Genomic DNA, 24,478 nt, shown 5'->3' with positions numbered 1-24,478 from the left:
ACCATTCTGCGTTAAGAACTGAATCACCTAATGTAATAATCAACATGAGATAATATAAAATTTATTTATAGTTTATTTTAGTATTTCTTGTTTAATTAGACTGAATCACCTAATGTGATATTAACATGAGGTAATATATTGAAAGAATGATCTTTTTATATTGCAAAGATAGCAGCCCATCCCAAAATATACTGAATATACATATTATTCCAAAAGTCATTAGATGAGCAATTCATCTTGTTTTTCCTCATTTGATAGCTCAAATAATTTCGTTCAAGTAGTCAAATAAACAAAAGCTACTATTGAAGATGAACCAAGTCCAAGAAATATGCTGGATGCTTGGAAGAGCTCTATAAAGAGTGCAAGTCAAGAATTTAATGATGTCAAAACTCTTCATGATACAATTCATAATTTCTGCATTATAAATTTTAGAGATTTTATTTTTGTGAAGAATGATCATCAATGCATGACCATTGAGTATGCATATAAAGAATGTAGATGGCACATTCATGCTTTTCACCTTGTGAATCAAAATAGATTTATAATTAAAATAATGAACAATGAACATACATGCAGAGTCGGATTGCAAGTTCGATTTTACCTTAAGGCTTCGAAGCATTGGGTTTCAAATATTGTGAAGAAAAAAATTTAAGATATGCCTTTGTATAGGTCAAATGATATTATAAAAGATATTCATCATGAATTGGTGTGGAATTGTCATATCATCAAGATTGGCATGGAAAAGATGTTACGATCAAGGAGCTCTATGGTTAGATGTCAGAATCTTATGAACAAATATGATGGTATTGCGATGCTATTCTTGAGACCAACTCTGACAGCATAGCAGAGTATAAAACTCTCAAAGATCGATTCAGATGTCTATTCATTTTATTTAAAACCTCAATCAATGATTCCATAAAAAGTTGTAGACCTCTGATATCATGAATGAAATATTTATTAACCATAAAGATATAGGAGATTTGCTTGATACTACGGACAAAGATGTGAATGATGATATGTTCCCCATAGCATATACTATTGTTGATATAGAGAATAATGACAATTAGGACTAATTTTGTTGGATTTTGAAAGGAGCCTTAGAGTTCTGTGTCGACTATTATAGACAACCATTCATGATTATGACAGATAGATATCATGGACTTATGAAAGTAGTGCTAAAGTACTTTACTGATAGCTACCACTCCTATATTCGTCATGTCAAAGATAATTTTAAAAATCAGGTATGCAACATCTTTTTTGAATTTTTAAGTTACATCTTTAAAATACTTAGGTATATTAACATGTAAGTGTTGTATACATGATCCTTTCAATTTTTTATATGCAGGTGCTTGTTTATTAACATGTAGTTGAAAGAAAGAGATTGGTCAATTTATTAAATGCTATTGCAAATACTCCAAGGCTGAATATTTTTTAAAAATTAATGAGCAAATTTATAGTAGAAGTCTCAGGTGTAAGTAACAATCATTTATGTGAAGTTGGTGTTAAAAAATATATCCTAAAGTCAATTATATTATTGCAAATAATTATGCTCTTGTATATAAATTATTAATAAATAAAAGTTATTTTTAACAGTTCATCATAATTTGCATCTTCTTCTTTTATAGAACTCTTATTATTATGATGAAGTCCTTAAAACTATAAAATAATTGATAAAGGATGATTTATTGAATAGTTCTTAAACATGTTTTGATCAAATGATACGTTATTAATTAGGATAATAATATTTATTGAATATAGATCATTGTGTGCCATATGGGTTGGTTTCCTCGTAATCAAAGAGTATGCAGATACTGGTATGATATATAGGTGAGATATAGAAGTACATCATCATCGAACAGTGACTCACTTATGGAGCACTCTGCTGTCAAGGGCAGCTCGCAAAAGATATGGGTGTAAGTGTCCCTCCAATCTGAGATCACTATAGTGACTTGCAAGTAACTCATTGTGCTTTGATGTTAGACTATCTGTATTTCTAATAAAATGACGGAAGACTACTGGGTATAGTCAAGTACTTGTGAAGTCTGTGTGCGAGTCAAGAAAGGATTGACCCCTCTGGATTATAGGAGTTAATGCATCACTGTATTTCAATTTTATAAAATTTTGACCAGGATAATCTTTAAGATCTGTCATAGAATTTGAAAGATTAAAATATAATGTGGATGATTTACTTAGGATTGACAGTGATGACTTACCTAGGTTTGACAGTTTAACCCTAAGTTGTCCTAAGTGTTGAGGGTCAAAGGGATGAATTATGCGGTAATCATGTGTCTAAATTTTAAATATTACTTTGCAATTATTCGATCTATCCGGATATTAGATATCATTACTAGATGATCAATTCGATTAGTACAGAAAATAGTTTCTATACTACCGGCTTAGTGTTCGAACCTATAAAGTCACGCACAAAGTCAAATAATATAGAAAAAATTGATCTAATATCTATATGTTCAATTTGAAAGTATGAGACTTAATTGAACAAATAGATTTACTTAATTGAGAATTAAGTTATAGGTCATACAGAATTAAACATTGACTATGTCTAGCTAGCACTGGGCATAAGGTACAAATTTAATTTTGAGGATGAATTTTACCTAATCAATGATCTAAAGAATGTTGAGAGATTGAATTCAAGTTCTAATTACTTTAGATTAGATCTAATCTAATTGAGCTTGATTTAATTTAAAGCTAATTGGGTTAATTAATTAAGTTAGACTTAGACCACAATCCTAATTAGATTAGGATCAACAATGTTTTTGAATTTGGTTTGAATCTGATTCGAATTAAATTTGAATTGAATCTGAATCTAAACCAAATTGAATTTGATACACTTAACCACCTTTTTTTGATATTCTCTCTCCTTGTGGCCGACCAAGATGGAGGAGGGATGCTGAAAATTGTGCCCCTCCCCTTGGGTGTGTGGCAAAGATGAGAAGTGCAAGGTGGCGCCTCTCCTTTTCTCTTTTAGATTCTCATGGATTAGGAAACTTTGAATTTGATTTAGAGTCCTAATCCATGAGATACTTGATTAGGTTTAGGACTTCTCTTCTATTTAAGAAGGGTCATGGAGGAGAGAATATGTATGAGCAATTTTCGATTTGGGCGTCCCCTCTCCTTGGGTTTATTCTCTCCTTGGGCATCCCCTCTCCTTGGGTGTGGTGGCGTGTGGAGTCTTTCCAAGCCTTGAGATTAGATCTTAAAGCTCTTCCCTCCTTTCCTTCTGAAGAAGTCCCTTAAGTCTTCATCCTTCTTTCCTGCGGTGCTTGGCGTACATGCGAAGTAGAGGATCTATGCATCCAGATCTCGTAAAGTATTAGGCTTTAAGAACTCTTCTATCTTGATTATCATATTTCTACTACATATCAAGGTAACTTTCGTGATCATCCAATACGGATCGGATTTTTTTCTTCATCTGGTATCAGAGCTAGATTGAAGTCTATGATTGCATAGTCTATTTCTCTAAATTTTTTATTTATTTTTTTGATTTGATTTTGATCAAAATTTTTTATGAGATCAAATTTGATTTCAATCTAATTTTTTTATATTTTTCTGATTTGGTTTTAACCAAATTATTAGATCGAAATCAACCCCTGATTATAGTCTGTTAAAAATCTATTTTAACAAAAAAAAATTTGCAAATTTTTTTTGTTCAAATAAACAACCTGATTATGCCTTGATTTATATCTATTTTGATAGATTTTTATGGATGTTTTTTAGTTATGAAATTGATGTTGGAATCAGGTCCAGATCTAAATCTGTTTAGACAAATTTTCAGATTTGTTTTGAACAAGATCTCTGCGTATGTTTGATTATCATCTAAACCAAAAATTTTCTATGCATTCATATAAGTTTTGAATAGATTCCTATGCTATTTCAGATCTTAAATTAATGATTCATATGATGTAAAAATATAGGTTCAAATCTGAAACTTTTTATGATGTAGTGTCATGATCTAATTAGATCAGATGAGAACTCTGCAACTGTTCTATTCTGCACATGTGTTATGCATATATGATATATGGTGTAGAATTTTTCTTAATAGCCAAGTACTCAGATTGAGTTTATCACCATATCTAACTGATCATAAGAGGAAGCAGGAATTAAAATCCCTCTCTTGCCTAATCGACAAATTCTCTTATGGTGTGTAGGGATGCCATTGTGATTACATCTTATGAAGAAAAAAAGTAAAAAAATATTTAAAATTATTTAAATCATAAATAAATTTATATTAGATTTAAAATAATTTATGATCTATTTTTATTGATTTATGCAAAATATTTAGATTTGAAAATTAGTTTCATAATCTAAAGTTTTATGACATATGATGTATGCTTTACGTGAAAACTTTTGTAAAATAGTTTTACAGTTGAAATTATTTCAATACATGATTTCATACACTTAATTGAGAATTGAAGATCTTAAGATGCTCCATAAATCATGAGACTATGGGTTAGTTCAAATCAGATTATTTAACTGGATTAGACCTAGGGTTAGAATCGAATATGGACTAAATTGAGAAATAGATTAAATCTAATCGAGAGTTAAATTAGATTAGATCAAGACTTCTCTAGATCAACCTCAATACTTGTAGCTTGATCAAGTCCATATTTTTCATTAAATCAAATGGATCTGATTATGGCTCAGCGGTCGAGCCCAAGTCCTTTGACTAATCAAATTAAAACTAATCAACCAATTAGTGTCAAAGATAAGTTCGACAGCTCAACCGGTGGCTTTTAATTGAGAGAATACTTACCTGGCCTATATGGTGTCTAAGGCAAGCATTGGCTACCCTCCCATCGATCTCACTTATCTGACCAACTTGGTAGATTATATTTTTGATTAGATCGTTGAATGATTTGAGTTGACCCATGCTATTAAGATTTATCAGTATGATTGATTCAGAATCTGTTAAACCAACTTGTTTCTAGTCCTCTTTGATGACTTGATAAAGTCAGTGGAAGATTTTTGAAATGCTATTTAACCTCTTCTCTTGATTCTAAATTATTTAATAAATTTTGAAAATTATTAGGTCCTTACAATAATAATGTTACAGAGATAACAAGTTCATAGCCTCCCATTAATGCAGATGATAATGGATCCAATAGTCTAGATAATCATTGGAGGTGCCACATGTCTGGTGTTTATCTGGCTATTAAAATTATCATTCATAATATGATGACTCAGTTGTGATTTTCTGATGGGTGGTTAGGTTGGCCGAGCCACACTCAGACCTAATCATTCGTTAGTAAGATATACTGAGTAAGTTCATGTTAATGGTTGGACCTAATTAGAATTTTCAGTGAAGGTGCCACACGCCTATTGAAGAGATGTCTGAGGCAAAATAATTACTAAAAATTATTTAAAAAAATAATTGATTAAAAACTTATCTATAGATGCATATGGGTTGGTCGAGCCACACTCGGATCCATATACAGGCTGTGTGAATTCTAGTACCCGCTAAGGAATCAGATTCCTCGAATTAGAAGTAGAGGCTATCAATTCGTATAAAATAGTGAAAGAACCTTTAAACTAAAATTCAAATTTTTAAAATTAAATAATTAAATAATTTATATACTAATATGATTTTAATTTTTCTTTCAGCAATGGCTAACAGATTATCGCTCCACTTGCTGTTGGACAGTGACAAGCTTATCGGACCCAACTTCAATAGCTGGGATCGTAAGTTGAAGATTGTTCTAAAATATGAGAGGATCCTATATATGATTACAGATCCTGCACCTGAGGAACCTACTGCCAACACATGTGGTGCGGCAAGAGACACTTACCAGAAGTGGCTCAATGACCGCACAACTGTGCATTCACTACAAAAAAAATGAGTTTTTGCAATGAATTTATTAGCGATGAAAATATTTTTATTGCAAATAAGTATATTAATGATGAAAAATAATTTTCATCACTAATAATTAAATATTTATGATGTAAATAATTTTTCATCACAAATAGATCCATATTTATGATGAAAAAAAAATTATCGTAAATATTAGCTATTTATGATGAAAATAATCATCATAGATAATAAAATATTTATTTTTAATTTAATATTTTTAAATATTCATGATGAAAATATTTTCATCATAAATAATCTTAGCCTTTACAATGAAAAAAAATATCATCATAAATATCAGTTATTTATGATGAAAATAATCATCATAAATAATAAAATATTTATTTTAATTTAAAATTTTTAAATATTCATGATGAAAATATTTTTATCATAAATAATCTTAGTATTTATAATGAAAATTTATTTTTCATCATAAATATTAATCATTTATGATGAATCTTTTTCATCGCTAATATTTAAAAAAAATAAAAAATTTTAAAAACTTAAAAATTACAGATTATTTATGACGAAGATATTACATCACAAATTTGAGAGTATTGATGATGAAAAATATATTTTCATCACAAATAATAAATTATTTATAATAAAAATTTTTCATTGCTAATGCATGAAAAAATTCAAACATATTAAAAATTCAAAAGCCATAGATTATTAGTGACTAAAATATTACATCATAAAAATATGATTATTTATGATAAAAAATTATTTTTTATCACCAATACTCATCTATTTATGTTGAAAATTTTTCATCACTAATATATGAAAAATATCAAAAAATTTTAAAAATTTTTAAACTACAGATTATTAGCGACAAAAATTTTACGTCGTAAATACTTAATTATTTACGATGAAAAATTATTTTCATTGTAAATAATTATATTTTAAAAATTTAAAAATAAAAGATAATTGGTGACTAAATATATTCATCATAAATAATCAACTATTTACGATGATAAATTGAATTACCGTTGCAAAACTATTGATTATTTACGATGTATATCTTTCATCGCTAGTATTTGAAAAATAAAAAAAATTAAAATTTCAAAAACTAGACTATTCATGATAGAAAAGAAATTTTCTATCGCTAAAAATCTTTTTAATGATGAAAATTTTTATCGCTAATAGTTTAAAAATTTTAAAAATTTAATAGCTTACTCTTCTAATCGATGTCATGACATTGTCAGATTGCATATACATGTAAAAGGCAAAAATATTGGATATTATCCATCGACTTAAGTTAGTAAATTATTGTTACACTAACATCAACATCATAAAAGATCCATATGATTTATCAGACCAGAGAAGATCATACCGGGCACCATATTATTTTGGAATGACAACCATAGTTTCTGAAGTACCACTAATAAAGCCAATAGTGATAAGGTAGACAAAGAGTGCATAAGTTGGTTGAAACTCTCAAATTGAATTGCATAAAATGGACAACAAATGAACAATAGGGAGGGTTTTGTTTCTCTCCTTAATTTGTCATCTGTATATTTACTTTCCATTTATTATCTAACTGATAGATGAATTCAAATTATTTTCTCTCATGTATGGTACATATTAACATGATTTTATCATTATTTATGAGGTCTAATAAGTATATATAAACTCTTATTGTTAATCAATTTTAGTACATTTGCTTAGCATCTCCTCACCCAAGGAAGGCCCATAATTTAAACCTTGGTGGTGACATCGTTATTATACTATTTGTACCAACAACTTAAATTTATAATAATGATAATAATCAATTAAAAATAAAATATCATTAATCATCTAAAAATCTAATGGCTATTGAAAATTAAGATTATAAAGCTTCGAATAAAAATTATGAGCAATAAATCATATTTCTAACCCCAAAAATTAATATTATATCTATTTATTTATTTATTTGAGATAGAGTGGTCATACTCCATGATCAAACTTAGAACTTCAGCATCAAGAGGAGGTGCCTCCTGAAGAGCACCATTTATGTATCATAATTTATAATTAGTCGATCTTAGTTACCGAAAAATAAATTCTTTAGGAGTATGCTTTTGAGCTATTGAGATTGAGAAGAGGATAAGGTGAGCTAAGCAGCCTGCTTCTATCAACCAAGTATGTAATTAAGAGGCACGTTATTTGTTGTACTCCTAGCCCATTTCAAGTCGGCCTCACCATTCTCCTTTCAAAAAGACTTTTAAATTAGAACTTTATTTCTTTATTTTTAAAAATTTAAAAATTTTGAAACCAAATTAGAACTTTGTTTCTTTGGACTAGGTGAATATTAATAATTTGTGTTAAATTTTTTAAAAATAAAAAAATTAACATAATTTTTTTAAAAAAATGAGAAATATATTTTTACTAATTATTAGTGACGGAACATAATTTTCATTGCTAATAAGTATTTAATGATGAAAATTATCATTGTAAATAACTTTTTTATCGAGAAATTTTTGATGAAAACTATTAGTGACGGAAATTTCCATCGTTAAAAATCGATAATTTTTTCATTGTAAATAATATTTTTGGGAGAAAAATTTTTTCAGTGAAACTTTTTTTTTGGCGAAAACTATTAGCGACGAAAACTTTCTACGTCGCTAATAATTTTATTAGCAATGAAAAAATTTTGTTTCATCGTAAATTTATTTTTTATTTAAATTATTAGCGATAAAAATTTATTATTAGCAATGAAAAATTTCGTTGCTAATACCACATGTCCCGTCCATCCCATCTGAAACCCATTTTCTTCTGAATGCCCCCCCTCACTCAAGCCTGGCAGCTTCTCTCGTGCTCCCCCTGCATCCGCATCCTCCCTCTCGCCGTCCTTAGAGCCGTGGTCGTCACCGTCCCTAGAGCTGTAGCCATCGCCGTTCATTCTCGGGCTGCCGTCTAGGTGAGTTTGGCTTTTTTTTAGGGGGGAGGGTTCAGGAAGGGGACAGGGACGAGGATGGTGGGCCGGGGCCAGGGCTGCAGGGCCTGCGGGTCGGGTCCGATGGGTCGAGGCAGGGGACGAGGATAGCGGGCCGGGGTCGGGGATGGGGACGGCAGGTCGGGGCCGGGGACGACAGGCATCTCGACCGTGGGGCCCGCGGGCCGGGGTCGGGGACGGGGATAGCGGGCTGGGTTCGGGGCCGGGGACAGGGATGGGGACCTTGGGGCCTGCGTGGCCTGTCGGGTCGGGCCGGATTGGGGATGGGGACGACGGTCCGGGGTCGGGGGCCTGTGGGGCCTGCGAGGTCGCGGCCTGTCGAGCCGAGCCTGGTCGTTTTCGGGTCAGGTTGGGCCGGGCCGAGTTGGTGCGGGCCAAGCCGGGTTGGTGCGAGTCTGGCTGGGTCGGGTCGGGCTAGGGTGGGTCGGGTCGGGTGGGTAGGGTCCAGGCGGTCAGTTTCGGGTCTGGCCGGGGCCTTCGGGGATGGGTCCGGGGATGGGGCTGGGGTGGTCCGGCAGGTTGGGTGGGGACAGGCCGAGGCGGGTCAGGTCGGGTCGGGTCCAAGCTGGGGCGAATCGGGTCGGGTCGGGTTGGGTCGGGGTTGGGTCGGGATGGGGCGGTTCGGGTGGGGCCGGGCCGGGATGGGGAAGGTCGGGCCGGGTAGGGTTCAGACTGGGTCGGTTCCGGGGCCGGATCGGGCTAGGTCTGATCGGACTGAAATTATTTGATTGATTATTTAATTAATTATAATTATTATATATTATTTTTTAGTATTATTGCTAAAATTATTTAATTATTTGACTAATTATTTTTTCACTAACACAATGCACGTTGCTGTTATTTGTGATAATTTAATTATTTTATATGCTATTTTGTATGCTGCTAAAATTATAAATATAAAAAGTATTTCTATTTTAGAGAAAACTCTATTAAAATTTTTGATGAAAAAATTTTAATACGAGGTTATTCTTTTTTGATAAATTATAAATCTATCTTTAAATGCATGTTCAAAGATGGTACTTAAATTACATTGAGCCATAGATTTCCATTCAAGTTTCGATCTTCATCGAGATCGAAACTTGGATGTCCCATATTCAAACTTTTTAAAAAAATAATAATATTATTATTGTTAATAGTTGATATTTTATTTTATTATGTGGTATTCAGTAGTTATCTATCCATTGTTCTCCTGATATATGATGGATAGGGTGCGTAGAACCATATCCACATCGTATACTTGGAGAACCATGGGGAGATGCTGTCAAAATTTTTACAAAAATGAGATAAAATATCCACTAATAATAAAATGAGATTATTACTTTTCTGAAAGGGATAGAGCCACACCTGTTAGTAATGATTTGAAATGGATAGGATCATGCATTTTTACTTCATTAAGTTGTTATAACACATTTTCTGTGTTATTGTTCAGTCTGTATGTATTTTTTAATATATATTATTTTGTATGAAGTGATCCAGATCTGGATCTGGGTCAATATTTTGGCTAAAATTCGGAATGCAATTCAGTCCGAAATTTTGATCGGGATCCAGAATACCACTGAACTTTTTTTTGGTTGTTAATGATTTTGTGTTTATTGTCAGATGAATATCAACAAAAGTTGGATGAATGCTAGAGGTATTTTTTTATCTGAATATCAAAAAAGAGTTTGAGATTTTATTGACTTTGCACGGCATAAGGCTAATAGTACTAGTCAGATAAAGTGTTCATGTAAAAGATGTGTCAATATGGTATATTATCACATAACACTTGTTGAGGAGCATTTGCTATAATATGGTATGGATAAAAAGTATACTTGTTGGACATGGCATGAGAAGGATGATTGAAATGAAGTGGTGTGCAACGATGATGATATTGAAGATGATAGTGATGCTGATGGACCTGTCGAACATAGTGGTATAGGAGAATTGTTAGATGATTTACATCAAGATGCTTGTTCAAATGTATGTATGAATACTGCTGCATCTGAAAGCAATTTTGATCATGAACATAATATCCGACTTGAGGTAGAAGGGACTACTAAACAGTTTGCAAAGCTTGTAAGGGATGCACGAGAGCCACTCTATCCAAATTGTACAAAATTTTTTAAGTTAGAGTTTTTGATAAAATTACTTCATATTAAAATTATGAATTGATGGAGTCAGAAGTCATTTGACCAAATTTTAATATTGATTTAAATAGCTCTGTCCGATGGAGAGAGACTTTCGAAATCATTTTTTGAAGCAAAAATATACATGCGGAAAGTGGGACTTAGCTATACTCCTACACATGCCTGCAAACATGACTATATATTATTTTATAAGGATAACGAACAAGCAACTGAATGTCCGAATTGCGGTGAGCCTAGATACAAAATCGATAATAGAAAAGTAAAGAAGATACCTCAAAAGATTTTGAGATATTTTTCATTGATTTCAAGACTTCAAAGGTTGTATATGTCCACAAAGACAGTTGAAGAAATGAGATGGCATTATGAGCAGTGGATTTTTGAGAAAAACATACTTAGCCATCCAGCCGACTCTTTAGTGTGGAAAGACTTTGATACAAAGCATTCGTACTTTGTGAGTGATCCGCATAATATCCGGCTTGGTCTAGCGACAGATGAATTTAATCTCTTTGGCAATCTGAGTACCTCTTATAGCATGTGGCCTGTGATGCTAGTTGTATATAATGTGTCACCTTGGAAGTACATGAAAGAACCATTTATTTTTATGTCACTGTTGATTCTAGATCCAAAAGTATCAGATAATAAAATTGATGTATATCTATGACCTTTAATTGATGATCTGAAGGAGTTATGAAAAAATGGGGTACAAACATATGATTCTGTGAGTCGAAGTACTTTTAAGTTGCATGCTTCGATTTTATGGACCATAAATAATTTTTCGATATATAAAAAATTATCTGGATGGAGTACCAAAGGATATCTTGTATGTCTAATATGCAATAGGGATGCATCCTCTTTACATTTAAAGCACGGACAAAAAATATGTTTCATGGGTCATCGGTGGTTTCTTCCTGTTAATCATTTTTGGAGGATCCGTTATAACCAATATTTTGATGGTAAGTCTGATCGACATCTGTCACCTAAGAAGTTAAGTGGAGCAAAAATTTAGAACAATTGAAGTCATTGAAAATGTCGATTTGAAAAAACATCGGATACTCGCAAACGGAAGCGTATTGAAGCTGAGCTGAATTGGATGAAGTGAAGTACATGAAAGAACCATTTATTTTTATGTCACTGTTGATTCTAGATCCAAAAGTATCAGATAATAAAATTGATGTATATCTATGACCTTTAATTGATGATCTGAAGGAGTTATGAAAAAATGGGTACAAACATATGATTCTGTGAGTCGAAGTACTTTAAGTTGCATGCTTCGATTTTATGGACCATAAATAATTTTCGATATATAAAAAATTATCTGGATGGAGTACCAAAGGATATCTTGTATGTCTAATATGCAATAGGGATGCATCCTCTTTACATTTAAAGCACGGACAAAAATATGTTTCATGGGTCATCGGTGGTTTCTTCCTGTTAATCATTTTGGAGGATCCGTTATAACCAATATTTTGATGGTAAGTCTGATCGACATCTGTCACCTAAGAAGTTAAGTGGAGCAAAAATTTTAGAACAATTTGAAGTCATTGAAAATGTCCGATTTGGAAAAACATCGGATACTCGCAAACGGAAGCGTATTGAAGCTGAGCTGAATTGGATGAAGTGAAGCATCTTTTTTGAACTATCATATTGGAAGCAGCTACTACTTCATCATAATCTGGATATAATGCATATTGAAAAGAATATCTGTGATAATATCATCGGTACTGTATTGAATATTGCAGAAAAAGTAAAAGATGGTACAAAAACTCATCTTGATTTGCAAAAAATAGGAATACTGTCAGAGTTGTATTTAGTTCGTCGAGTTGAGAGATTTTTTATGCCACCCACATGTTATTCGCTGTTTGGAGAAAAAAAGAAGAATTTCTATGGATGGTTCAAAATCGTAAAGTTTTCTGATGCATACGCTTCAAACGTATCGTGGTGTGTTGGAAATAACGATGGCAATATATCTGGCATGAAAAGTCATGACTCCCATGTGATGATGCAACGTTTACTTTCTGTGGTCATACGTGGCTATTTGGGTGATGATGGTCAAACTGTATTTTTGAGCTAGGAGTGTTCTTCCAAGAACTGTGTTGTCGAAAATTGAAAATTAACTTACTTGAGAGATCAGAAAAGGATATCGTACTCATTCTTTGTAAGTTAGAAAATTTTTTTCATCATTATTTTTTGATGTTATGGTGTATCTAGCTGTTTATCTTCCAAAAGAAGCTCTTTTGACCGGACCAGTATATTATCAATGGATGTATCCTATTGAAAGGTAAAGAAATTATACGTACTTTATCATATCAATTATAAGATATGAATATATTTTTAAAATTTAAATTTATTTTTATTTACAGATTCTTATGCACTTTAAAAAAATATGTGCACAATAAAGTAAGGCCTGAAGAGTCTATAGCGGAAGCATATGTAGCTACCGAGTGTGTCACATTCTGCTCGATATATCTTGATGATATTGAAATAAAATTCAATCGTATAGATTGTAACACAGACCGTGAATGGGGTGACAATGAACCGATGTTGTCTATATTTAAACAAATAGTTTGACCTATTGATGCAAGGAGATATGAATTTATGGATGTGAATGAGCTATCCAAGGCATACTTTTACGTTCTAAATAATTGTGAAGAAAATAAAATTTTTATTGAGTAAGTACCATCTTACCATACTGTTTAATATTTTAAGTAAATTTTTCATAATGATGTAAAATTAAAAATCGTGACTTCTTGCAATGAGCACAAGAATATACTATGCAGAGAGAATAATATGGATACCGATGATCGACATAGGAAAAAATTTACAAAATAATTTGATGATCTTGTAAGTTACATTAGTGATACGTTATTTATTTATTTATAAATAATATTATTTGAACTAATATAATTTTTATGTTGTGATGTAAATGAAACATAAGTATTTCAATAAAAAAGTGGGTTCGATCGATGAGTTGCACGATTTAGCATGTGGTCCCGATCGAAGGGTTAATCACTACGCATCCTATATTATTAGAGGAATGAGATTTCATACAATGGAGCTTGAGATGCAATGACAGATCCAAAATAGTGAGATTGATACAACAGGATATGAAGGAGAAGAAGAGATTGATTATTATGGTATACTGGTAGATATCATAGAATTGAAGTATGGGTCCTGTAATTCTGTATTTTTATTTCAGTGTGAATGATGGAATATTAGTAATAAAAAGATCGATATTCATATCGATTCATAATTTATCAATATAAATCTTACACGAACATGATACCAAAATGAGCCATATATATTAGCAACTCAAGCGAAATAAGTAATATATTTGAAGGATCTAAAGTATTGAGGTAATTGGTATGTTATACAAAAAATAACACCTAGAGGCGTATATGACATACCAATCCAATTAGAGATGGATGAAAATTTGAATTTACATGAAGAAGAAGCTTTTCAGCAAGAAGAACAAACATTAGCCGAGCTTTTAGTTGATGAAGAACTGGTAACGGTACATTTGAATAGGGCTGATCTACCATCCAATGAAGTTGAAGCTGATATTATATTTAATCTTGATGAGTCAGAGGGTGACGATAAGTTCATAAATGATGATGAGATAGAAGACGACACATATATCGATTACTGTGATTCAGAGGAGGATCTACACATCGAGGAAGATACGAATATTGATGAGTAGATCTATATTCTTCGTTCAATCTTCTCTTGCAATAATAATATGCAATATAATTATATTCATTAGAATGTTATTTGATTTTATTATTATTATTGAATATTATATTTATTTATATCTCAATTATTGCAGATATGGCACCAGGAGATAGACGATGATATTCGCGTTCACAGTCTGCCTCGGAGGTTAAGGCACCTTCATCGATCTCCATTGCCGCACCGGCTCCACTGTCAGAGGGTCCTGCACTAGCAGGTTCCAATGAGGCGGGTCCTAATGAGGCAGGTCCCAGTGAGGCAGCAGGTCCCAGTGAGGCGAGTCTCAGTGAGTGTATTATTATATTTTTAAAATAATAAAATTTGATTCTTTTATTTGGATCATACTAATGATTTATTTATCGTTGTTTCAGGCCAGTCTTCATCGATAGTGAGGCGAGGGCGAGGTCCATCGAAGAACCTTGCTCTAGAGCATTGGAGACGCGAGCACCCAGGACAGTGTCTCCGGATCGAGATACCAGTCGGCTACACTAGACCCATTAGGGGATGGGACGAGCCATGACAGACTGAGCTGAGCATCATATGCCGCAGTTATGCCCCCATGATGCTCTTCGATTGGCGTCACATTCTACCGACTTAGAGAGAGATTTTTTACACCCACTTATAGGTAAAATAAATTATATTATGAATATTTAATTTATATAATATTCTTCTAATATTTGTTATTGGTAGGGTGTATTCGACATCATTGATTTTGAAGAGGATCGTGTGAGGTGAGCCATAGACACTCATTTATCGTTGCATTTCAGAGATTATCGCATCACATGCATCAGCATTAGTACCATGTGGTGTAGGATCATAGGGAGGAGGCAGCGCAGTAGCAGCCCTATGACAGCATCACTATGGATGACGGAACTGTCATATGCCGGCATTACGAGGATCCGACATATCAGATTACACATCTAAATTTTTTTTTAGAGTTTAATGATTAAATTATTTATTCTTAAATTAAATTTATTATATACTAATTTAACTGGTAACTGTACAGAGAAGATGTGCCCAAAATGCTACGAATCGAGCGAGACTGATCGTACCTCATTGTGGGGGTCCGAAGTCGTTCGCTCGTCATATGGAACACATGGTAGGTAATTTTAAATTTTTAATTAGCATATAAATTTATAATTATTTAAAAAAATTTAATTAATTCTCAAATTATAGAGAGATGCTGAGAGTGGCGAGCTTCTTGGTAGGATCGATATCTACCAGCGGACCCACCAGCGACGGTCAGAGAAGTGGACGACGGGGAGCCAAGAGCTTTTTATAAATTTTTTTAATTATTTTTTTATTCACAGTCTAATTTTTATTATAAAATTAAAATAGTTATAACTTTAATTTTCAAGACCGTATGACAGACATTAGATCCCAGCCTACCCTTGAGGGCTCGACCGCAACCACAGATGATGAGATCTATGATCAAGTGCTTGATACGAGACCCTGTTATGTTAGGGATCTAAGGTATGGGATCATTGCTCCCTCATCATCATGCTCATCTAGGGCTGACATTCATTCTGCGTGCGAGGCTCAACTGACGGAGGTGCAGAGTCAGGTTGAGTAGTGAGCTCAAGAGTTGGCTGCACACGTTGACGAGTATCAGCAGCTTCAGATTCAGATAATGGAGCAGATGGTGCAGATGGAGTAAACAATAACTAATGAGGCAGCAGCAGGTCGGTTTGAGTTCTTTCGAGCACTCCCCTTCTCCAGCTTGTTCTCCAAATGCCGACACTCGATGGCTTCTTCATATATTTTTTATTTTTATTTAAATTTCTTATAATTTTAATTTAGTATAATAAAATTTATTTGTCTATTTATTGTATAAATTTTTTATTTTTATTTTTTTATTTATAAAAATATTATAGATATAAATTAAAAAAATATATTCATATATTATTTTTAAAAAAATATGATTAAATTATTAGTGATGAAATTATTCTCGATGAAATATTGGTCACCAAAAATATTTTAGTATGATAATTTAATTTTTTAATAAATATAAAATTATTAAAATTTTAAATATAATTAATAGTGATAAAAAATTATTCATCATAAATAATTATTAGTGATATAAATTTTCATCAAAAATTACCTTATTTATGACATAAGATTTTCGTTGCTAATATTATTTAATTTTATTTTCTAAAAAAAATTTATTAAATTAATAATGATGAAAAATTTTATTGCAAAAAATATTTTTTATGACGAAAATATTTCATCGCTAAATGTTTTAAAAATTTTATTTTAGAAAATATTTTAATTAAATTAATAGTGATAAAAAAATCTTCATCGCTATTAATATTTTATTTTTAGCGACCTTATAATTCATCATAAATATTTTTTTATGATTAAAATTTTTTGATGAAAATAGTTTAACGATGAAAATTATTCATCACAAATATCATTTATTAGCGATAAAATATTTTTTTTATTGTAAAATATTATCAACGATGTAATTATTTGTGATGAATAATTAACGATGAAAATTTTATCGCTAATAATTATTATTGATAAAAATTGATTATTAATGATAAAAAATTTCATCGTTAATAATCTTTTTTGTTGTAGTGATTGCATCATGAGGGCTGTCATGAATGATGAGTTCAGTTATAAGTTCGAGGATGCACAGCCTGAGAAAATACTTCAAAAGTTGAATGAGTCCTTCGACATCCTTGAAGATGTTGAGAGATATAAAACCTCCTGTACTGTCTTCAATATCCATATGTGAGAAGGGGCATCGGTCACTGATCATGTATTATACATGATCAAGCAGATCGAATATCTTGGCAAATTTAGTTTTCTGTTGCATGAATAGTTAGGCAAGGATACTATTCTTAACTTGCTTCCTAAGTCCTATCCACTATTCCTAAGTTATTATAGAATGACTAAGTCTGTAATGAACTATCATGGTTTGCTGGAATTACTGTAGACTTTCGAGAAGGACAACCAGCTCCACAAGAAAATGATTAATGTGGTAGGTGGGTCTTCTGCAAGTCATCAATCCTCTAAGAGAGGAAAGAAAAAGAAGGTGCAGAAGGATCATGCTGGGGCTCCTAAGCTCAATCAGAGCAAGAAGTCCAAGGTGGATAAGAGCCAGACAGAGTAATTCTTTTGGAAGAAGCTAAGTTATTGAAAGAGAAATTATCCTCAATATCTTACCTCCCTTGACCCCAACAGACCAAACAAGAGAAACAAGCAATCGATTGCTGGACAAGGTACTTACATAATAACTCTTTGTAATTTTTCTGTATGTGATACTACTATCTAAAAATTGAATATTGAAAGTCTAATTAACATTTGCAATTCATTGTAGGAACTTCAGATCAGTAGGAAATTCAGAAATAACGAATGTTTCCTGAATGTTGGAGATAGAAATCTTGTTCCAATTCTAGCTTTAGAAACTATTCAGCTTATTTTTTAGTCTAAGATTGTCATGTTAGATGATTGTTACTATTATCCTTCTTTTTTTATGAATATCATCTCTGTAGGCCTTTTGGCCAAAGTTGGTTTCAATTTTTCAATAAAAGATGAATTTTGTGATATCATTTTAAATGGTACTATAATTATATGTGAATAATTAAAATATGACATATATCCTCTATCACAACCTGTTGGTGTAATGCACATATCTAATAAACGTCTTAAAATAGATAGTGTCAACGATGCCTACCTTTGGCATGATCGGCAAGTCATATGAACAAAAACAGGATAGACAAGTTAACTAAAGAGGAAATCATCGACATTAATGAATATGAATCATTACCAATCTGTGAATCCAATCTTTTTGGTAAAATAACAAAATCACCTTTTAAAGAAAAAGGTGAATGAGTTGGTGATGTTCTAAGTTTAGTACATAGCGATGTATGTGGACCCATGAACACAAGTGCCAAAGGTGGATACAATTACTTTATTACTTTTACTGATGATCTATCAAGGTATGGATACGTCTATCTTATCAAATATAAGTCCGAATCATTTGAAATATTCAAACGATTCTATAGTGAAGTAAAAAAATAAACTAGAAAAAGTATTAAAACTCTTTGATCAGATCGAGGAAGAGAATACCTCACCAGTGATTTTTGATATATCTAGAAAAAAATCAAAATTTCTCACAATGGACTCTTCTAGGGACACCCAATATAATAGGGTGTCAGAAAGGAGGAATCAAATACTGTTAGATATTGTTCGATCCATGATGGACTTTATGACTTTGCCAATCTCCTTTTGGGGATACGCTCTTGATACAGCTTGCTATATACTGAACAAGATTTCAAGCAAATCTGTCAATAAAATATCATATAAGATATGAACAGGGCGTAAGCCACTACTCTCACACCTTAGGATTTGGAGATGTTCGACTTATATCAATTATTTGAAGACAAATAAACCTGGACCTAGGTCCGATAAGTGCTTATTTATAGGATATCTAAAGAAAATAAAAGGATACTATTTCTATGTTACTAAAGAACAAAAGATATTCATCAACAATAGGACAGTCTTTTTGGAAAAAGAGTTCCTTAAAGAATGCTGATGTCACTAGGATCAAACTTGATGAAGTTCATGAGGTAGAAAATCAGACACCATTGGGTAGACATACAGAACTGGATTTAATTGAGGAATCAAATTCGGAGCCTATTTTAAAGGTACCCTTAAGGAGATCTAATAGAGTACCGCGTCAACCAGATAGATACTACGATCTTCTGATCCAGGATGGAGATTCTATTGAACTAGATGAGAACGATAAGGATCCGATCACTTATATGGATGGTATGCAGAGATCTGACTCTAAAAATGACTAAATATCATAAAATTAAAATAGAGTCCATGGAGATCAACGAAGTATGGATACTTGTTGATCCATCCAAAGGGATTAAGCCTATAGGGTGCAAATGGGTTTTCAAAAAAAAAAATGAATGAAAAGATAGAGATCTATAAAGTCCGTCTAGTTATTAAGGGATATCGTCAACGTTATGATGTTGACTATGATGAGACGTTCTCTCTTGTGGTAACGCTCCAATCTATTCAGATTATACTTACAATAACAACATACTTAGATTACGAGATCTAGCAAATGGATGTCAAAATCACTTTCCTTAATGGAGAGTTGGAAGAAGAGGTGTATATGATACAACCTAAAGGATTCACTTCCATAGATAAATGTAAAGTGTACAAGCTAAACAGATCTATTTATCGACTGAAATAAATTTTTTGAAGTTGGAACATGCATTTTGATAAGATGATCAAAACATATGACTTTGTTAAGAATAGAGAGGAACCATGTGTCTATAAATAGGCTAATGATTCTGTAGTCATATTTCTTGTACTGTATGTGGATGATATTCTCTTAATTGAGAATGACATCCCTGCATTACAAAGTGTGAAACTCTGATTGTCATCATAATTCTCTATGAAGGATTTGGGAGAAGTATCCTACATCCTAGAAATAAAAATCTATAGAAATAGATCTAAAAGATTACTTAGATTGTTCCAATTCACATACATTGACATCATGCTGAAATGGTTCAATATGAAAAATTTCAAAAAGGACTAACTTTCGATAGGCAAAGAAATTACTCTCCTAAGAAAGATTATCCGAAAATCCTACAAGAGAGAGAGCGTATGAGTAGAATTCCATATACCTCGATAGTGGGATCTATCATATATGCTATGACTTGTATGAGACTAGATGTGGCCTATTCACTAGGGATAATGAGTAGGTGTCAGTCTGATCTGGATGAAAATTATTGAAAGATTGTAAAGACAATCTTTAAGTATTGGAGAAATATTAAGGACCACTGGCTTACCTATGGAGATGCTAACTTAAAACTTATGGGATATACAGATTTTAGTTTTCAGTCAGATGATGATGATAGTAAAAGTGTGTCTGGCTACATTTTTATCCTGTATGGTAGAATGATATGTTGGAAGAGTTTCAAGCAACATACAATAGCTGATTCAGTATGCAAAGTGAAACACATTGCGACATCCGATGCTGTAAAAAAAAATAGTTTGGTTGAGAAAGTTCATATATGAGCTTAGAGTGGTTTTCTCAGTTGAAGGACTGGTTCTACTATATTGTGACAGCACTGATGCCATCGCTCAAGCAAAGGAACCCAAATCCAATCAAAGAACCAAACATATTCTGCGAAGCTATCACCTTGTCTGAGAGATCATGGAAAGAGATGACATAGAGCTGTTGAAGATTGATAGAAAGAAAAATCTAACCGACCCCTTCAATAAAGCTCTCGAGACCAAAGAGTTCAATGATCACAAGTGGAAGATGGATATAAGATACAGTCCTGATTGGCTTTAGTTCAAGTAAGAGTTGTTGAAAAATATGTTCTAAAGTCAATTATATTACTGTAAACAATTGTGCTCTTGTATATGAATTATTAATAAATAAAATTATTTTTAGCAGTTTATCATAATTTGTATCTTTCTATTTTATAGAATTCTTATTATTATGATGAAGTCCTTTGAACTATAAAATAATCGATAAAGAAGGATTTATTGAATAGTTCTTACATATATTCGCGATCAAATGATATGTTATTAACTAGGATAATAACGTTTATCGAGTATAGGTTGTTTTATGCCATATGGATTGGTTGTCCTCATAACCAAGAAGTGTGCAGACACTGGTATGACATACAAGTGAGATATAGGAGTACATTATTACCGAACAGTGATTCACCTATGGAGCGCGCTGCTATCAAGGACAGCTTGCGAAGGATATGGGCATAAGTATCCTCTGATCTGATATCACCATGGTGACCTGTAAGTAACTCACTGTACTTTGATACTGGACTATCTATATTTCTAATACAGTGATGGAAGGCTACTGAATACAGTCAAGTATTTGTGAAGTCTGTATACAAGTCAAGATGGAATTGACCCCTTCGGATTATAGGAGTTAATGCATTATTGTATTTCAATTTAGTAAAATTTTGATCTAGATAATTCTTGTGATCTGTCATAGGATTTGAAAGGTTGAAATACAATATGGATGACTTGTCCAGGGTTGACAGTTTAACCCTAGGTCATCCTGAGCATTAAGGATTATAGAGATGAATTATGCGGTAGCCATATGCTTTCTTGTAATTATTCGATCTATCCGGACATCAGGTATCATTGCTAGATTGTCACTTTGATTAGTATAAAAAATAGTTTTTATACTATCAATTTAGTGTTCGAACCTATGGAGTCACGCACAAAGTCAAACAATATAGGAAAGAATTGACCTAATATCTATGTGTTCAAATTGAAAGTATGAGACTTAATTGAACATATAGATTTACTTAATTGAGAATTAAGTTATAGATCAAATAGAATTAAATATTGACTATATCTATCTAGCATTGGGTATGAGGTGCAGGTTTAATTCTGAGGATGAATTTTACCTAATCAATGATCCAAAAAATTTTGAGAGATTGGATTCAAGTTCTAATTACTTTAGATTAGATCTAATCTATTTGGGCTTGATTTAATTTAAGACTAATTGGATTAATTAATCAAGTTAGATTTAGACCAGAATTCTAATTAGATTAGGATCAACAATCTTTTTGAATTTGTTTCGAATTGGATTTGAATTGAAATTCGAATCTAAACCAAATTGGATTTGGTGCACTTAGCTACCTTTTCCCGAGATTCTCACTCCTTGTGGTCGATCAAGATGGAGGAGGGATGCTAAAAATTATGCCCCTTCCCTTGGGCATGCCGCAAAGATGAGAGGTGCAAGGTGGTGCCTCTCCTTTCCTCTTTTGGATTCTCATGGATTAGGAAACTTTGAATTTGATTCAGAGTCCTAATCTATGAGGTGCTTGATTAGGTTTAGGACTTCTCTTCTATTTAAGAAGGGGCATGGAGGAGAGAATACGTATGAGCAATTTTTGATCTGGGTGTCCCCTCTCTTCTGGCGTGTTCTCTCCTTGGGCGTCCTCTCTCCTTGGGTGTGGTGGCATATGGATCGGTTTTCCAAGCCTTAAGATTAGATCTCAAAGCTCTCCCCTCCTTTCCTTCTGAAGAAGTTCCTCAAGTCTTCATCATTCTCTCCTGCGGTGCTTGGCGTACGTATATACGAAGTAGAGGATCTGCATATCCAGATCTCAAAGAGCATCAGACTTCAGGAACTTTTCTATCTTGATCATCATCTTTCCACTGCATATTTAGGTAACTTTTGTAAGAGTTATGAAAATTTTAAATATGAAATCTATTATCCTTCTTCCTGGTCATCCGATGCAGATCGAATTTTTTTCTTTAGTAGAGAATTGGGCAAATTCAGTCTTTCTAGATCCGCACTAGGGTATCATGACATCTAATGTGGCTAAGTATTTTAATAGTTAGATCCTGGAGGCTCAATATCTTCTTATTCTTCAGATAGTTGATCATATAAGACTCCAAATTATGTAATTGATGCACGATAGATGGACTCGAGGCTGCAGCATCCAAATCCATCTTTGCCTCGATCCTGAAAAAGTATTGCAAAGAAATATAGAAGAGGGTCGAAGGTTATCCATTTTTACATCAAGCATCATGATTTATGATGTAAAGAGCACAAAATTCTCATATAAGGTTAACCTACAGGAATATATTTGCTTTTATGGTGAATGGCAAATCTTCTGAATGCCATGTAAGCATGCATGTGCATGTATTGAGAAGGCTGGTAGATCATTATATCACTTCACTAATAATTATTTTCAGACTAAAATATATAGAGCAGCATATGCAGAATTTATCAATCTAATTTCTGATATTGAGATGACCTAGAGTACCTTAGATGAAATATATATTTTACCTTCTATCACAAAAACTCCTCCTAGTTGGTCTAGGAAGAAGAGAAGAGCTTCACAGATGGATTCATCGAGAAATATAAAATATTGGTGATGCAAAAAAGGACACAACAAAAGGACTTGTAATAAGGCTGTTGAGTAATATTTAGGATTGGAGTTATTTTGTGAGAAGTAAAATGGCTGAGTGTTGCGAAAGTGCAATTTGTTGTAAACTTATAAAACTTTAAATATCTATCTTTTTTGGTTATTCATTTGCTTTTCACTTGAACTTATATGCTTGTTCTTATTCTAAATTTTATATTTTATCTTACTAAATTCTGAATCAAACAATGGCAACAGAGGAAATCTAGATTAATAAAACAACTAAATTTGACACACTATTAACATTAGTGCTGTCTACGGGCACGTTCTAATATCTCATTGTACGGTTTGGGTCTGAACTCTTTTTAGGATTCATAATTTTTTTACAATATCTCCTCAAGCTTGATGTTAGATTGTAGGCTTACATTGGGCTGGTTTGCATATTACATAGTTAAGGTGTCATTAAACAAAGTTAAATTGTCATTGTACATAGTTATATAAATCTAGTGCACAGTTAAGGAGTCATAGTACATGATTAATTTATCACTATATATAGTTAAATTAAGATGATATATAGTTAAATTATCATTATACATAGTTAAATTAATATAGTACATAGTTAAATAAATATGGTATATAGTTATATATACATGATACATAGTTAAATGAACATGGTATATAATTAAATTGTCACTACATATAGTTAAATTAATATAGTAGCCAGTTAACTAGCTACTATATATAGTTAACTAAACATGATATATAGTTAATTTATCACTACACATAGTTAAATAAAGATAATACATGGTTAAATAAATATGGAATACAGTTAATATGGTACACAATGAGAAGTACATATTTCCTATATAGTAAAATTTTAAATATGCTATTTAAATATTGTGTGCAAATAGAATGCTGGCACATAATAGTTGTGCGCCAAATGGAAACAAGT

At 32.5% G+C, this 24,478-nt stretch overlaps 1 pseudogene; it reads left to right on the top strand.

The window, feature by feature from the left end:
* The first annotated feature begins 553 nt into the window (after positions 1-553).
* LOC140857978 (uncharacterized) lies at positions 554-23,587 on the top strand (annotated as a pseudogene).
* The last annotated feature ends 891 nt before the right edge of the window (positions 23,588-24,478 follow it).

The sequence above is a fragment of the Elaeis guineensis genome, chromosome 5 (assembly GCF_000442705.2).
Source record: "Elaeis guineensis isolate ETL-2024a chromosome 5, EG11, whole genome shotgun sequence".
In the NCBI taxonomy this organism is placed as follows: Eukaryota; Viridiplantae; Streptophyta; class Magnoliopsida; order Arecales; family Arecaceae; genus Elaeis; species Elaeis guineensis.
Note: the sequence above shows the minus strand (reverse complement) of the source record. Positions and strands in the feature narration are given on the sequence as shown.